The following is a 16,401-nucleotide window of genomic DNA, read 5'->3' on the forward strand; positions in this document are numbered from 1 at the left end:
TTATTTTCACAAATTTGAAGTAGTGATATTGAACAGTTTTTAATATTAATGGTAGATTTTTGGGGATTACCATTAAAATTAATATAATTTTTAGATGAGGACTAAATTCCAGGGTGATATGGAAAAGCAGTTGTGCAGTGTATGATGAGATAAAGGCGCAACTATATGTTCATAAAGACCCATTAGCTGAAGCAGTTTAAAATTCTGTCATTTCAGTATTTGTGAATTTACCCAAGAAGGATAAGTCTCATCAGGAACCAACCTGGGCAGTGGGTTGTGAAGCAGAATTCTTGCTGCCACTGTCCCCCAAGTAACAGATCTCTGCAATGGCCTGTTCTGGAGAACCAGCTACAGTATTTCAATTTTACCTTGTATTGATGACTTCTGGGCCTGCCATACTTCATTATTATGTTGATTTGCTCCAGGATGTGTATGGAAGCCAACATGTGTGACTTCATATGAGATAAACTGGCGAGTTTAATGTCCAGATGGCTATCCTGGAATGGTGTAATGAAAGAAAGAAACAAAAACTCAGGGTACAGTGTCCAAGGTCAGAATTCAATGTAAATTGTTTTCAGAGCATGGCATTAGGATTTGTTTGGGTTTTTTTTAATGTTCTGCTTTCATAATAATACTAAGGGATATTAGAGATGTGGTATTAATCCATATGTACTTGCAAGGAATTTAAGTTTTGAAGGTATCACTATCTTCCTCCTTGGGATTGTCTAGAGTGCAGTTAATCTGTGAAACACATTGTGCAATGTGATTCTTATCAGACAATCATGAGGTGTTTTTTCATTTGAAGAAGTACTTGATTTCTTATTCTCAAAAATAAGCACCATATGGTTTTGTAACCAGTTCCCTGACTGGCCTCTCAGCTCATTTAATCTCTGGCTTCCTGACAAAATTGCTGAATTTCTTTGGTCATGCATCAGAGTAAGCTATTAGTTTTATACAGAAACCTTAACTTGTAAAAGAAAGCTTTAGTAACTCATGTCTGTAGTAATATGCAAATGTGATTTACTAGCATGTATAAAGCAGGCATCAGGTCTGTGGAGAACATGTGAAAAGTTTCTAACACATGAAAGCTTTGACAACTATTTATTTTGCTTTCTCATCAGGGTGTGGTGAACACTGGTTACAAGGACTTGCCAAGTAGAATGGCTACTCAAGCCAGTAGCCTTTTTTCCAACAACATCTTGAAATTATTAAAGCTGTTTCTCCTGAGAAAGAATATTTTCACTTTGAACAAAAGGACGATTTCGATTATAGGGCTATTGATCATGTCATTAGAGGAATTTGGGTAATAAAGGTGAGTTTCAACACTAAAACATTTTTGATAAAAAACATATAAAATGTGTTGTCTGAAAGCAGTGATTTTGTTACGGAGTTTAGTCATTCTGAGGAAATGTTATCATTCAATGTGTACATGATGATGTTAGGAAGGGAATTTCTTGCTTGCTTCAAGCAGTAAAATATTGGGCAAAAATACTTATAAAAATGTCTATTCTCTAAAATTACTTCTGTCCTTTGAACTTGTGTTTTAAAAGGATGTTTTTGAGAATCAGCCCATCTCCTGAACTACTGAGCTCTGCCTTAGCAATTGCACTTCAGGTACTAGAGTTTATGGACTCAAATGAGCACATATTGAACACAGGAGCTGATAAACAGGAATGGGTGAGCTGTGGGTGATGCACAAAAGGACTTCAAGTAGTGCAAGTACTTCAAAGGTCAAATGGTCTGGTGACACTGCATCTTTGCCTCAAGGTCAGGAGAGATGGAACATTGCAAAAGCTACAGTGCTTTTCTGCTGAAACAAACAGGGTTTCAGCCTGAGAATATCAAACATATTTCAACCCTGATATGACATCATTAAGCTAAACCCTGCATAGTCTCCATTGTAATAACAGCAGCCCTCATGCATTCCTATACCCTTCAGCCCCTTCTTTTGGAGGAGAAAAGGAGCTAAATATGCAGTTAAATTAGGAGACAGGCTTAAAGTCTGTGAAAACTGGTATTACTTGTGTGCTGACTGCAATTTTCTGTATGCAAGGTGTTTCTTGAGATAAAGTGATTCTTTTTCAGTCAAGTTTATTTTTAATGTAGTTAAGAAGAAAAATAAATTTCTGTAGTTGTGGTGAATTGAAGATTGACAAGAATCCATATTTGCAGGTAGCATGAAACCAAAGTACAGGCATGCAAAACATCTAGGTATTGGCAGACTGGAGTTACTTTTCAGCTAAGGAAGTGTTTGTAAAGAGAAGCATATTCATGCTAAGCTTTTAAGGAACACAGTCAAGGATTTAGATATGTTATCTTTTTTAATGTTTGTTTCCTGTGCTTTCTTTTGTGCTTGCTTTGTGTTTTTCTTAATTTTTTGTTTGATTTTTGTTCTTCCCCCTTCAGTGATAAGTGTATCACATCTGAAATATGTCAGGCCCAAATTGGTTTAGTAGGAACACTAAATTGTTTTTTACTACTGATTTCATGTAGTGGTTGGTGCTGTTTTGCAAAACAAGAGTTATAGTAATCAGTAAAAGGTAAAGGTCAAATCCCATTCTATTTACTCATGTGAGTAATCCCACTCATTTCAGAAGGACAAATAAGTCGTCATGACAAAACTTTGCTGAAACAGCCAGCCCATAATATAAAGAAAGGTAACCTATAGTGGGAATCCATCATAATGATTATTTTTTCTGCAACAAGAAGGTGTAAAGCATTATTTCAGTGACCTTTGCCAGGGACAGCACTCTTTTCTATAAAAAAAAAAAAGATTAGCACGAGATCAGGAAGAGTCATATCCTTATAATCTAGGAAAATTATGAACACAATTGGAATTTATGTAAGAGGTACAAGAGACTTTATCTATATTTCTTGTTACCAGTTGGCATTTTGGTGATGAGCCATGCTAGGAATAATTATGTAAAAATAAAGTGAGCTAGTAGTGTGGACTAACATTGAAAAGTCACAGACAGTGGTAAGTCAGGTTTGCTAACATGTCCTGTTGCTTTCCTATTAAATGAAAGGCTAAAAATTCACTTTTCAGGGTCCTTGGTGAATCACCATATGCCTTTTGTTGCCATTAAATTTACTCTGATATTAATTATGTATGAAATAAAGAGCCAGTATAGTATAGGTTAGAAACCCAATCCAGGGCCAATTGAAATGAACATAGGCTGTTCTCAAAAGCTTTTGGATCAGGGCCGGTGTGTACTGCATAACTCCAGATGTCATTATCTGTGCTGAAATATATGTATGGAATGCATAAATGAATCATATAGCAAGGATTTGATTATGTTCAAGAGTATTCTTCTCATAAACAAGATTGTTATGTACTTTACATTAAAATAATGATGAAATGAAACAATAATGCAAATGATAACAGAAAAGGATATGTATAGCACAGCTTTTTGAGGGTTCACTACCTTCCGGACTCCTGTTCAAGTTGAATGAGTAGCAGCAGAAATATATATTAGTTCAAGGAAGGCAAATTCTGGAAGTATGAAAAGTTGATTTTAAAGGAGGAAAGCAGAGAAGGAAGTCTGTTTCACTCCTTCCTTAACCCAACTTTGTACAGCAGCTGAAAGTCCTCCCTTACTGTCTTCTGTCAGGGTCATGGACTTACCATGTTTTGGACAAAGTATCAACCTTGTTTGAAGATCTATTCTCTTTGATTAACAGTGGGCAATTTTATATATATGTTTTATAGTTTTTGTTAAAAGCTTTCTGAAATGACAGTACAACTGAAAATTAAACTGTCATTTCTAATAGTGAGATTGGAATATCTTGCCATTTTAGACTTTGTCTTGATCAGAGAAATTAATTCTGTGCAATGATTTGCTCAGAGCTTACTTGGGTATATTTAACAAAACCTTGTGCGGGTGATGACACAATATGGCTCCAAGTAGAATATCATATTATCATGGATTAATGAAATGATCTGATCTTTTCCTAAAGAGGGAAAACATTTCCTTAAACCACTAACACATATGGTCAAAGAGACTTGTACTGGAAGCAATAATATTTTCTCCCAAGGAAGTGTTGTTGAACTCTTTGTGTGGTCTGCATCTTTTAACCATGTTCAGATGCTACACTGTGGTCTGTATTTCTACTAATGCAGTAAAGGTTGTGAAAAGCCACTAGGGAATTTATGACATATTTGATTTTGGAGTTTTTTTTGGTGAACAATTTCTCCATATTTGCCCAAGTGGAATATTTTTTATTTCATAAATTTAGTTTGGCAGTCCCATGTGCATCTGCTGAATCCTGGGGTACACACTTTGTTGTCACATTGGCCAAGAGTCTTTCATTCCAAAATTAGTTTTCTGGCAAAAACAATGTACACAAGTTATGCATGCAAAATCATGAGCAGGAAATGCCTTCTGCTATCATGGGTGTCTGCGACAACTTCTGTGGAAGAAGGATTTGGGTTCTATGCCTGTTTTTATTTTAAGATTAATAAAGAAAATGCTTTTTTACTCTAAACGCATAGTTTTTTTTTCTTTATAGGTTGGGCAGGTATTTTAGGACTGATGCCTCTTTCTCCCAAATCTTTTTTTAATCAAATAGTGAGCAGATTGAGTCTTGCTTGGAATAGTGGTTATCACACTATCCAGGGAGCCACACCTGGCCTTCCTTTGCCTCTCATACCAGAAATTGTATTTATTATTCCCACGTGTATTTTCTGCTGTCTTCTCTCATATGCTTCACTAAGACAGATTTGAGTTCAATTTCATTAAAAGAGACCTATAGGAAATCAAAACAAGGTTAATGACTTCTCAAAAATGAATTAAAAATGAGATTACAAAACTTTTATTCCTGGCACTAAATCTTTTTTTCATATTTACTTTAAATTCATGATGCATATTCATGCACAAAGATCTACTGGCAACCAAAGGATTGTACAATCATCATATAGGAATGCCAACATAAGCATCAACTTCATGTTTATACCCATTGTCTCTACAGTAAATATACATAATTTTGTGAGTGACAAGATGACAAAAATAGTAAAAGTTTAACAGAATTAATGGAATAGTGAGAAGTGATGACAAATTTTGATGCAACCTCAGGTATGTCTGTCTGTATTCTTTGCTTTTTTCTCTGCATAGGACCAGTTCCTTTCTCCCTGATTAGTCCAAAAAGGAATACATCTCCCAAATAAGGGAGAGTATTTCATCAGTTCATGAAGCTACTAGGTTAAATCTTACATCTGGGGATGGGTTTGTCATGCTGATTAGCACTCCACACTTATCTGTCTGTTATTTGACCAGACGTAGCAGATTTTTATAAGCTATCTAACTGGTTTCTGAGTCATAATTAGTGTTGAAAAAAGAGATCCTGAATCACAATTTATTATTTTCAGTGATTAAAGATAAGAAACTTCATTTTAGCCTTTCTCTAAAATACTGCCTAAAACCGCATGTAGAGACAAAGTCTGCAACCACAGAACAGAAAGAGCTGGGAAACCTGTGGAATGGATAGAGCTTACAGCAGCAGGATGGAATCTGTTCTGTTGATTGGAATATGAAAGACTATTGACACATTAAAGAGATCATGGGGTAGTTTTCAAAACATAAGACTGGAAAAAGCAGATAAATTAGATAACATAATCTAGCATGAACTTCTGTAGCTCTCAAAGTAAAACAAAGATAGAATTTGTTCAATGGCTAAGTAACCCAAAGTTAGGAAGGTGGTATTGGCTAGCAAAATGATTAATATGGGCAAGTAAAGAGCTGGATCCTGAGTGAAATATTAGTGCTACAAGCAGTGAGGAGCAAGGCGTGTGTGCAGAAGCAGGCTTTCTTGAAAAACAGCCCTCTAGGAAAGCCATTCACTTATATGGGCAAATATTTGTCATCCTTTTTCATTAGACCATGGAATGTGGTATCCCTAGGGCCAGGGAAACAATTTTATAGCCTTTTTGTTTTCTACTGTCCTTATTTGAGCATATTCCTTTGACTGTGCTGTTTCATTCAAGAGAAAACAGTTTTGCATTTCCAATTCTGTAATGTTCAGTCAGTTACAAAAGCAGCAGTATTCATTGAAGAACTTAATTCAATTGCTCAGGTACCAATCTCTAGGCACTTTAGAGTTTATCAGGAGACCATGTTTACCTTTATTTGCTATTTTTAAATCCACCCTCTAATGCATTTATTTTCTATTTTTTTAATCCGTATCCAGATGCGTGTGTTGTTCAAAACTTATTAAAACTGAGATATTTCTTATTACATGTGGAATGTAACTAGCATTCATCTTTACTAAAGACAGAGAAAGGGAAGTATTTTGGGAAGACAACAATCTGATAGTAATTAGACCTGAACTGTTTTTTACCTGCCCTTAAGGCTTCCAACATCCTAGAAAATTGTTCAGCACTTACTCTGGAAGAAACGAGGTGTTGAATTTCATTAATTCTTTAAAGTTTTTCAAACGGTACTATCACTGGAAAAAATCTAATGGATGTCCTGGACTTGTCAGAATGTTACATAAGGTGTAAAAATCACTGAAGCTAACTGTTTTCAGTTGTCTTGCAAATGAGTACTTGAGAGGTGTTCTGGGAAATTTGTGTTGTTTCTTGTGCTGCATCCTTTCCACAGGCCATAGTAAAAGCCACAGCGATACAGTCATACAGCTACTCTGCTTAACCCCAGATTTCCTCAGGGTACAATATCTATAAACTTACTCCATCTCAGGATTGTTCATATCCTTATGTGACAGTTTCCCTTCTCTCAGCTTGATGCCTTTGGGCTTAGACTCCTGAAAAGCCCATAAATATTTCTTGCAGATACCAGCCAACACATGGTCTTTGGCCTTTGCAAATGTTCCAAGAATGTTGCTGAATGGATATGATTTGAGCATCATGGATTTTTCTGACTATATTGTTTTGGATCGTACTTTCAACTCATTCAGTGATGTAGGTTAAAAGACAGCTTATTATTTAAAATTTTCACCATGTGCTATTCAAATAGCAGATAGATGACTGCATGTTTACTAAATGAGGTCATGTAGGAATTTCAGAGCATTTTTTATATCAAAATATCTAAAATCAAAATGTGAGAGAATCAGAACTTCCTATTTACCTTGATAAAATATAAAAATGTTACCCATGAAGAATATAACAGCCAAAACATTTTTAAATGCGCACAGTGCAGGGCAGGACGAATCTAGCAAAGGTATTTTTTTAATCTTTCAACTTGAACTAATGTGCTAAGGATTTTTCTATAAGAGCAGAGTATTAAGAAATAAGCCTGAAAACCATAAAGATGAAGGCGGTAATTGCGGCATTTTAAACTAATATTAGAAAACAATACCTCAGTGTTGATGCTAATTGAAAACATGTACTCAAATATATGTCAATGGATCCTGGAGCTGAATTGCTGGGATGCTAATTAGTTTCATAGCTGCTCATTGAATTGGCGTCATAAAAAATACAGAAACCAGAAAATGTTAAGAGAGGAGTGTGCAGAAGTCTAATAATCAAAAAGGGATAGTCACTTGCAATAACAAACAAAGAAGAAAACTTTTATCTTTAAAGACAAACTATCTGCTCTCAGTCCTCCTGGCAATTATAAAATAGTTTGAAATATATCAATACTACATGGTTGATTTTTTTTTCTTTGATTTTTGTGTTTTAGTTTTTTTCAGCTGATGTATTTCAGCTCAGTTTTGTGCTGTGCAGGAGGGATGGCAGGGCTATCTACTCAGAAGGCTTCTGGATCTAAGAATACCCCTGGTCCAATTGAGGTGTCAAAACTTCAGCAGCAAGCAGCAGTAGAAGCACTGAAATCTTCAGCAGAAGTTCTGGGCATGGCTCTGGGTGGCACAATGGGCATATGCACTTCTTGTAAGGTAGATGTGCTCAATCCCCAGCATCCTTGTTATTGATTAATTTACTGGTCTTTAAGAGGATAGGAAAACATATAGTATGAAGACATAAATTCCTAAAGGTGGCACTTGTATCTAAGGCGTGAAAGATCTTAATTGCTGATAAAAAGTTTGTTTTGTTCAAATCAAATGTTGTTCATGGTTCACAAACAAAAAATTGGTGTTTAAAAAAGCACTGATCAAGTTAGATGTTTTTGGAACTTCCCATTTGTTTTCTTACATGAAACAATTTTCTTGTTATGAATTTACCAGCTGCCTCAGTTGATCTAAATTAAAATAAATTTATGGGAAAAGAAATGCTTGAAAATTTTAAGTTAGTTTTAATGCTGATTTGTTAAGGAGGATTTTGTATCCAATACTATGGAGGCTGATAGAAATTCTCAAAAGTTGAGCTTGAAACTTTGTAAGAGAGAAGAGGGGAAGGTACTACTCTGCCAGTTTGTCACTTAGATTGTGGCAGTCTTCTAAAGCATCCAGAGCTGTTTTGCCTGCTTTGATTCTCTGTAGGCAAAATGTGTTTGGAAACTCTGGCAAGTACATCCACACAACTCTCTCCCATCCATGAGAAACAGTGGCTTCAAAGGAGCTGTTCTGGCTCTGTTGCTTACAAGCTGTCATCCCAAAATGTTCTAGCAATGTATTTTTGGAAAAGACTTAAATTAGGTTAAAATTTCCTATAACTATTATATTTCTAATTCATTGTATGAAGAGGAAAACAACATAAGTAAACAGTCCTTTCTTGCTCAATGGTCTGTTTATGTTTTCAGTATGAAACACAATGTAATATTTCATTTTGGATCTAAATAATTTAATTTTCCAGGTCTTACCATTGCAAAATGAATTGAAATCTCTGACCTTCCTCAGCCTGTAGCTGCATTTCACAGTCTGGTTGGTTTGGCAGCAGCAACTCTTACATGAATTGCCAAGTGTGGAATTGAATATCCACACCTTGATGTTCACCCATCTGCCAGTGTTCTCAAGATTGTGGCATATCTGGGCAATGTATTGGGGTGTAATTTCAGTGCTTTAGTGACCTTTGTAAAATTGCTGGGTACTCTACTACTGTATTCTGTCATATGAAATTTAGAATGCAGTTCACTAGAGGCCCTTTTCTGTTTTCCTCAAAATCCAGTTGGCTCCTAGAAGGAGCCAGGGCATAATTATCTTAGGCCCTTTACAAGGGAAGCAGTCTTACACAATTTAGCTTAACAAATTTGGTAGGACTGGAACACAAGGAAAAAGAGGTTAGTGACTTTGGTTTTTGTGTTGATTAGGAGAGATGCTGATGTTGGTCCCAAGGATTTTTTTTTCCTGGATTTGCTAAACAGTTTAACTGAGAATCTGAGTTAGATTCCATAGAGCTTTATTCCCAAGAGACTCATGTGAACAATTGTTGGCTAGAGGAATTGTAGCAAGAGATCTTCTAGGCTCTTAAGTAGCAATTATTTCCTACTGTGAAGTTATACAGCTATTCAAACTTCACATTCTGTGTAATTGATGTCCTATTTGATATTACAAAGCAATCATATCAAACTGCTTTTGCTTTCTCATAATTAACAAGGCTGAAAGAAGGAGTCACAGACTGTGACAGGAAAAGGAGCTGGAGCACTTCCATTTCTGAGAATTCCTTCAAAAAAAATTTCATAACTTCTTGTCTTCTATCTGAAATTGGCAGATCTTTCCTTCAGCTTTACTGATCACCAAGAAGACCAGTATCTTTGGTATTTTTATTTGGTATTGTAACTCGTCTTAATTTCTAGTGCTTTAGCATGAAAAATATTTTAGTGCTAAAGGCAATACAGCATCAGAGCAGCCACTCTCACTCCCAGGTGCTGAACTCAGCACCATTTCTTCCTTGGGCACCACTAGCTGGCTTGCTGATAGCATCCATGGCTAGCATGATCAACTTTTGCATTGGGTCCACGCTGCACCCCTGGATTAGCAGGCACTCTTGGTGTTACAGGATTCTCCTCAATTATGGTAAAAGTCACCAGAGTGCATTCTTGAACCGTTTCATTGCAAAACTCCAGGAAAGATGTTTTTTGCATGCACATCCAGCACTTGCTGAATTCTCTCCACAAGGGAGTCTTGCATGTCAATGGAAAAAATTGGCATAAACTATGAGGAATCAACAAAGCACTCTGCAGAATGTTTATCTAGCCCTATAGAAATTCCTTAACAAGTCTGCAAGACCTCGTAGGATCTCACTAACCACACTGCAGAGATCCAAAACTTTCTAGCCAGCAGCAATGCTGTAAAATAAGCTGTGGATGTTTATCTAGTCAGATGTATATGTAATCCTAGCCATTGCTGTAACTGTGGACTGGTTTTGGAAAGAAATAAGTGAGTAAGGGTCTTGTACTGCACAGTAACAAATTATTTCAGCTCCTATTATGCCTGTAAAGTCTTTGAGCAAAAATTCGAAAGGCATATTTACTTACGTGACCAAAACCAATAGAGGTCATAGGTAACAATCTTCTGCTAACTGGGCGATTAAATGAACTTTTATTTGCTTTTGTTTCACTTAGTAAATATTTTAGGAATTATATCATTTCTTGAAATATTAGTTCAATTTTTATTTCCCTTATGTGGTGCATACTAGATTGCAGGGGCTGACAGCTGTAGGTGGAGCAGCTATGCCTGTTACTCAGATATCAAACAGTCACTCTGGCTGAGCCTTGTGTGCAGAAGGTTTTCTTGACACCAGTCTTGACAATTGTGGATGTCTTAATTGGCTCCTCTGGATGGAACTATCCTGTTGTGCATTGTGTGTGCGGTAAGGAAATTCCACTAGTTTGTCCTCTTTTCTGTGTGAAAAAAGACAAAGGCATCTACTTAGGAAACTTTTACAAATAAGATGTTGCAGCAGATTGGATGACTGGACTGGCTCTGTGGCAGAATTTTGCTCATATTGGTAGTATAAATAATGAAGTTATGACAACTGGATATATATGTCTGGTAGATTTCCTAGAATTAAAATTTGGCAAAACAAACTCCCAAAATACCAATAACAGCAAAGAAATCAAAATGTCTGGGTTGCATGATGTGTAACACTGTAGAGATATCCTGCCAGCTGAAGGATTGCAAGCAGTATATCTGTGCTAGGAGAGCTCTTCCTCATTTTTACCCTGCTTTGTAGTAGCTCCTTTACCCAGAGCTCAAGCACTTCCACGTGGCACTCCACTGAACAGTGTGAATGTGCCATCAGTTCAATTCTGGCTGGTCACACCCTGGGTCATGACTGGCACTAACATGTTGGCATGGAGTACAAACCAGTGGTCTTGAGAGAGTTGATTCCTTCTGATTGAAGTGGTGATCTTATGCCATAAGAGAACTTGAACATTTTTGCATGAGTTCTAGCCCTGCTGTATGTAAACAGTTCCTAGTACACTAAATCTGGCAACCGAAATTTAAAAACAACTAGAAAAAACAATAACAGCAATGTGATTTCCTTGTGAAACCAGCCATGTAAGTTAATATTTTATAAAACATTGAATAGCCTTCAATGAAAGATCTCACCCAGCAACTGGCTTTGAGGAAGTGCGAAATGTGCTGTTTCATAATATGCAAGATGGGAAATGTAATTTAACAAAGAACATCTTTGTTTCACTAGGGAAAAATGTTAAGGTAGTTTAAGGAGGAGAAGAGAAATAATTTTAAAATGTCTGAAAAACAAAGTTTTATCCAAAGTGTATCTAAAAATCTGTTTGAAATGCAATTTTTATGCCAAGTGGGATCCTGAAGCTTTAAAAAAAAAAGGCAATGCAATATTAAACTGTTGAAGTATTTCTGTATCAGCTTCACAGCTTGTTAAAGTAAACTTTAATGAGCTGAAAAATAATGCAGTCTGACTTCCCAAACAAACTACATGGGAACTTACAGCAAATGAACTATTTATTTTGGGATTCTTTTAATGGATTTGGAACTGTTGTTTTGACCAATGTAGTCATTTAATATATTGACAGTTGGGCTTGATCTTTGCCAAATGTCACTTTTGGGTGGATATGGCACAGCATCTACAGCAGGAAGGAAACCTATGGAAATTGTTGGAACTTGCACTGAAGCTGGCTTAGACCAAGTTATTGGAGAGATAAAGGAGTCTGATTCTATCATTACCCTGGGTGAGAGTTCAGATATTTGCTGTTCAAATTACTCAACAGCAGGCTTTCCAAGCTACCTCACATCTTGAGTAACACTGAATATTTCACTGTTCACTTCACATTAATCATGCCAAAGTCTTGTTCCCACTTCCTTTGAATCTATCCAATTCACACTTGTAATCCAAATATTAAAATTGTTAAATACCTCTTCTCTCCTTATATGCCATCTGTATCTCATCTGATGTTAGCAGTCATTCCTTTCTTGGTTTTGTCCATAAATACAGACCTTTACAATTATTAGTCAGCTTCAGAGTAAAGATCTTGGTAGTACTTACAGGGCTCATTCTTCTGTAATGATATACAGATATTTTGCATAAAGCAAAATGGTTAATCATGGCTTAAGACTAATTTCATCAAGTTTACACAATTTGTCATATAGTGAAATTTTGAGGTTTTGCAGTTGATGTGTATTTCACCTCCCATGTAAGTCAGTCCTGTTCTTTATGATCAGACTTTAATGAATAATTAATCACTCATTGTCTGTGACCTCTTCTGGGTGTTTTCCTCATCTTAAAAAATAACGAAGGCCTTGAGTGCAGGACAGGGGATAGTGGAAATACAAAGAACTAGACACAAACCTAAATGGTTTTGGTTTTTTACCCTTTGAATAGTCCTGGTTTATAGCAAAGAAATGTGAGATGAAGTCACTGATGTTACTTTACTGGGCCTCCCTTGTTCTGTTAATTCTCATTAAAAAACCCTCCCAGACTTGCTTTTCCTAAAAATGGGTAACGCAGTACTGCCAACATTTATGCAGGGTAATCAGCTATTCAGTCTCAGATTTCTCTAAGAATGGCAAGCTTTGGCCAACATCCATTTTCAATTGCAACAATAACAAAAAAGTTTGTGTCATGGTGTTTCAGGACAATTTAATTTCTGTAGCATAAACATACATGAAAAATATTAATGGAAATCAGGAAACATTTAGTTTCCATGCATCCTATCTACAGCACAGTATAAGCCACTAAGCTGAAATGTGCCAGCTAATCATTCCTCTTTCATTATAAAAAATTGCAAATGCCTATGAAGGCATGTGAACAAAGGACAATGGTTCCAAATATGTAGCAGAAAATCCTTAAATATAATAGTTTTTGTAGACTGGATTGCATGAAGCATTGAGCAGTTGCTATGTAGCCAGCTAAAATGTTCTGCACCTCTGCTGAAGCCCGAGGGGAAGCCTGGCTCTCCTGTGCCCGAAGTCTCAGGCGTTGGAGGTGCTGTACATCCCTACAGCTGGAATGAAGCTGACTTCTCCAGCTGACCCAAGAATACAGTTGGCTTCTTTCAGAGGCAGCTGCATGCAGCCCGTAGCCAAATGAATGGGTCATCACGATGAGGGGCCTCTGAGAGGAGAGGGATATGGAAAAAAAGGAAGAGAATTGCCAAAGTGCCTCCCCCAGCAAAGCAGGCTGCTGTAGAAAGTAATGTTAAGTGCAGTTCATTTGGTATAGTCACATTAAAAAAGTCCAGCAGAAAACACTCAAAGTCTTAGAAATTTTGATAAAAATAGAAATGTTTAGAAATGTTGATATACTCTTCTCCTGAAGATTAAAGTAATTATTTTTTAAAGGGTCAGGGGCTTTACTTGTAATAAAATAGTTAACTCCAAGTAGAATGCTGCATTGTTAAAAATATGCACATAAAATTTTCAATGTTTAGGGTGTTAATGATTTGTGGTTTTAATTTTCATTCACTTAATGGTCTCTTTTGGATTTTTTTTTTACTTAAGTCCTAAGTTTGTAAGGATGGCAAATATTTCCTAATATATTCAACACTGCAAAGTAAGGAAGACTGTAAGAGCTGTGATAATGTCTCTGGAGATGCATATGAGCTGCAGCACTAGGAGGAAAGGCAAAGATGGCTCTATAGTACCTCTGCCTTTCACTTCCTTCTGAGGCTGTCAATTATTAAACTAGAGACTATGTAGGCCACTGACAGGTGGGGATCTCGTCATCTCAACAGCACCTTTTCAGATCTTTGTATCACCTTGCACTGACCGTATTTCCTTCACAGAAGAATTCTTCACTGCTTTATCTGGTTTAGAGCTGCTTTGCATGGCTGGACCCAGCCTTAATGGATGGAGTCAATCTAGATGACTTTGTTCTAAGCAACTATGTAGGAGGTAGCTCATAAAGGAAGATTTACAAGCTAAGTTTAGTACCATGGGATCTTGAATTTACTGGTTCTAGAAAACTCAATGTCAGATGTTTTCAGCTGACAATCTGAAAATGTTTGACTCACTGTTTATCCTATAAACTCAGATTGGAAATACAAGATTATGTATGTGTGTTTCATAAACATCTGAAATAGGTGTATCTTCATTGCTGTCAATGAGGATAATCTGCTTGCATTGATGTATTTGATGTTGTAAGTTTGTTGCCATTACATTTGCATGCATTTTAGGAACTTGAAACAGCAGGAAAATCAGACATTTCTGTATTAGACTGCTTTTATTCCCTTCTATGCTCAAAGTAGACCTATAGTTGCCCTAGACCTGAATGTTGCTCTCCATGTAACAGTATGCTAAATTCCTTTGGCTCATGCCCCTCAGTCACTTGGAGGGCTGTTGCAGAAGATAGAAAAATGGTACAGCCAAACATTCTTCTCTCATTCTTCTCAGGTTGCTATGCTCCTGGGAAGCATAGCCAGCCCTGTAGTTAGAAAAGGTCAAGAGAAATGGAAGCTCTAACATGGTGCTGATTTTAATACAGACTAGGAGACTCAACAGATGTACAGACTGTTAAGCTTGACTTTACTGGGCAAACTGTGAACAACTTTGGAGAAAAAAAAAAAATGGTAGGCACATGGGTAAATATGTTGGGCAGAGGGAGTAATGCTACTCCTGCAGATATTTCACAAGCCTATTAAAGAGTTCCTTGAAGAATTCAATGAGCATGAGGAGGACAAGGGAAATCAATCTGATACTGCTGGAGTTAAAGCTCTAAACTAAACCCTGTATTTTTATCAGTAGTGTTACTCTAGAAATATACCTTTCATGACCAGCATGGCTAGAGGTTTCAGGAATTGTAAGTAATTTTTAAAGCTGTGTTCTACTGTCTTAAGTGGTGGAATCTCTTGAATTGCTAAAATGTTAATTCCTGGTGCTATAATGGATTGGGTGTAAATGGAGTGCTTCTTGCATGCAGAGCCATGGAACTGAGAAACTGATCAGAACAGATACTGGAGGTTTGGCCTGTAAGTGAGCGGTGTTGAAATACTCTATGTGGTATAACATAATGCACGTCACCCTCAGATCCCACACATGTGCTCTATTTAGTGACCTCACCACGGCCTTGCGTAACACTGCCTCTTAAGTCTTAGGAGTATTTATTTTTATGATATCTTGTATAGAGAATGCATGAAATTTTTTCAATAGTTTTCATTAGCACATGGAACTGCCAGGATTGGATTCTAGGTTTGAACACCAACAGATGGATTTAATTTTTTCATTCAGATGAAACAACAAGCTGTCATCATTTATTGTATGCTTGATTAATGTGCTTTGGTGTTGTCTTGATAACTTGAAGCAGTGGCTTTTCCTTTCATAATAACACATTTTGTAATATATTTCCTTTTTGTCTGAGATACAGACTTGGCTCTGGTCACTGGTGCAAATGACACAGTAAACTCAGCAGCACAGGAAGATCCCAATTCTGTTATCATTAGCATGCCAATACCGGAACTTCGGAAAACAAAACAAGGTACTGAAAGACAGTGACAGAGTTTAGTACTGAGTTAGTTAGGATATATTAATTTCTTACAAGAAAAGTGCCAACATAGAGAAATATAAACTAGAAACATCTTTTCTAAGTCAATGTCTCAAAGATGCATATACATGGGCACATGTTTAGCTGAAAATGACCACTGCCTATATAGAGAGGGCAGAACTTTGCAGAGGCCTAGAAAACCAAATCCTGGCCATTGCCATCAGACCATGGATATGTTGGAACAACTGAAGTATTGCATGTTACCTTGATTGCTTGAATCTACTGTGTTAGTTTTCATGGTCTTCAAAAAATTCAAACTTTTTTTTGTTTCTTACGCCATTATTTTTTCAATTAATTATTTTAAAATGAGCAAAATCAGCTCAGCCATACCTACCTTAGAGAGCATTCTGCATTCAAGAGTTTGACACTATAATTTGGTTGGCCAGTTCCCTGGCAGCTGCTTCAGGCATTGGTTTTAAACCAGTTTCCTGGAAAAAGTAAGCCATATTCAAAGAAAAGAGGAAACTTTTGGTGATGTAAAGGTTTCTATGTTATATTTTTGTGCCAACACAGTCACAATAGAATAGAATGAAAGTACTTTTGTATTCTTAACCAACGCATGTATGCAGAGCCAAGCCAATATTGTCACC

At 36.6% G+C, this 16,401-nt stretch overlaps 1 long non-coding RNA gene across 2 annotated transcripts; it reads left to right on the forward strand.

Moving 5' to 3' along the window:
• Nucleotides 1-173: 173 nt before the first annotated feature.
• LOC137481915 (uncharacterized) lies at nucleotides 174-16,071 on the forward strand. Of its 2 annotated transcripts, XR_011003758.1 has the most exons (5): nucleotides 181-310; nucleotides 426-550; nucleotides 1,122-1,312; nucleotides 2,595-2,657; nucleotides 15,635-16,071. It is a non-coding gene; the product is annotated as an uncharacterized lncRNA (long non-coding RNA). The 2 variants fall into 2 exon arrangements; XR_011003757.1 differs by having other exon boundaries at nucleotides 174-550.
• Nucleotides 16,072-16,401: the final 330 nt, after the last annotated feature.

Source organism: Anomalospiza imberbis, chromosome 13 (genome assembly GCF_031753505.1).
Source record: "Anomalospiza imberbis isolate Cuckoo-Finch-1a 21T00152 chromosome 13, ASM3175350v1, whole genome shotgun sequence".
Classification (NCBI taxonomy): Eukaryota; Metazoa; Chordata; class Aves; order Passeriformes; family Viduidae; genus Anomalospiza; species Anomalospiza imberbis.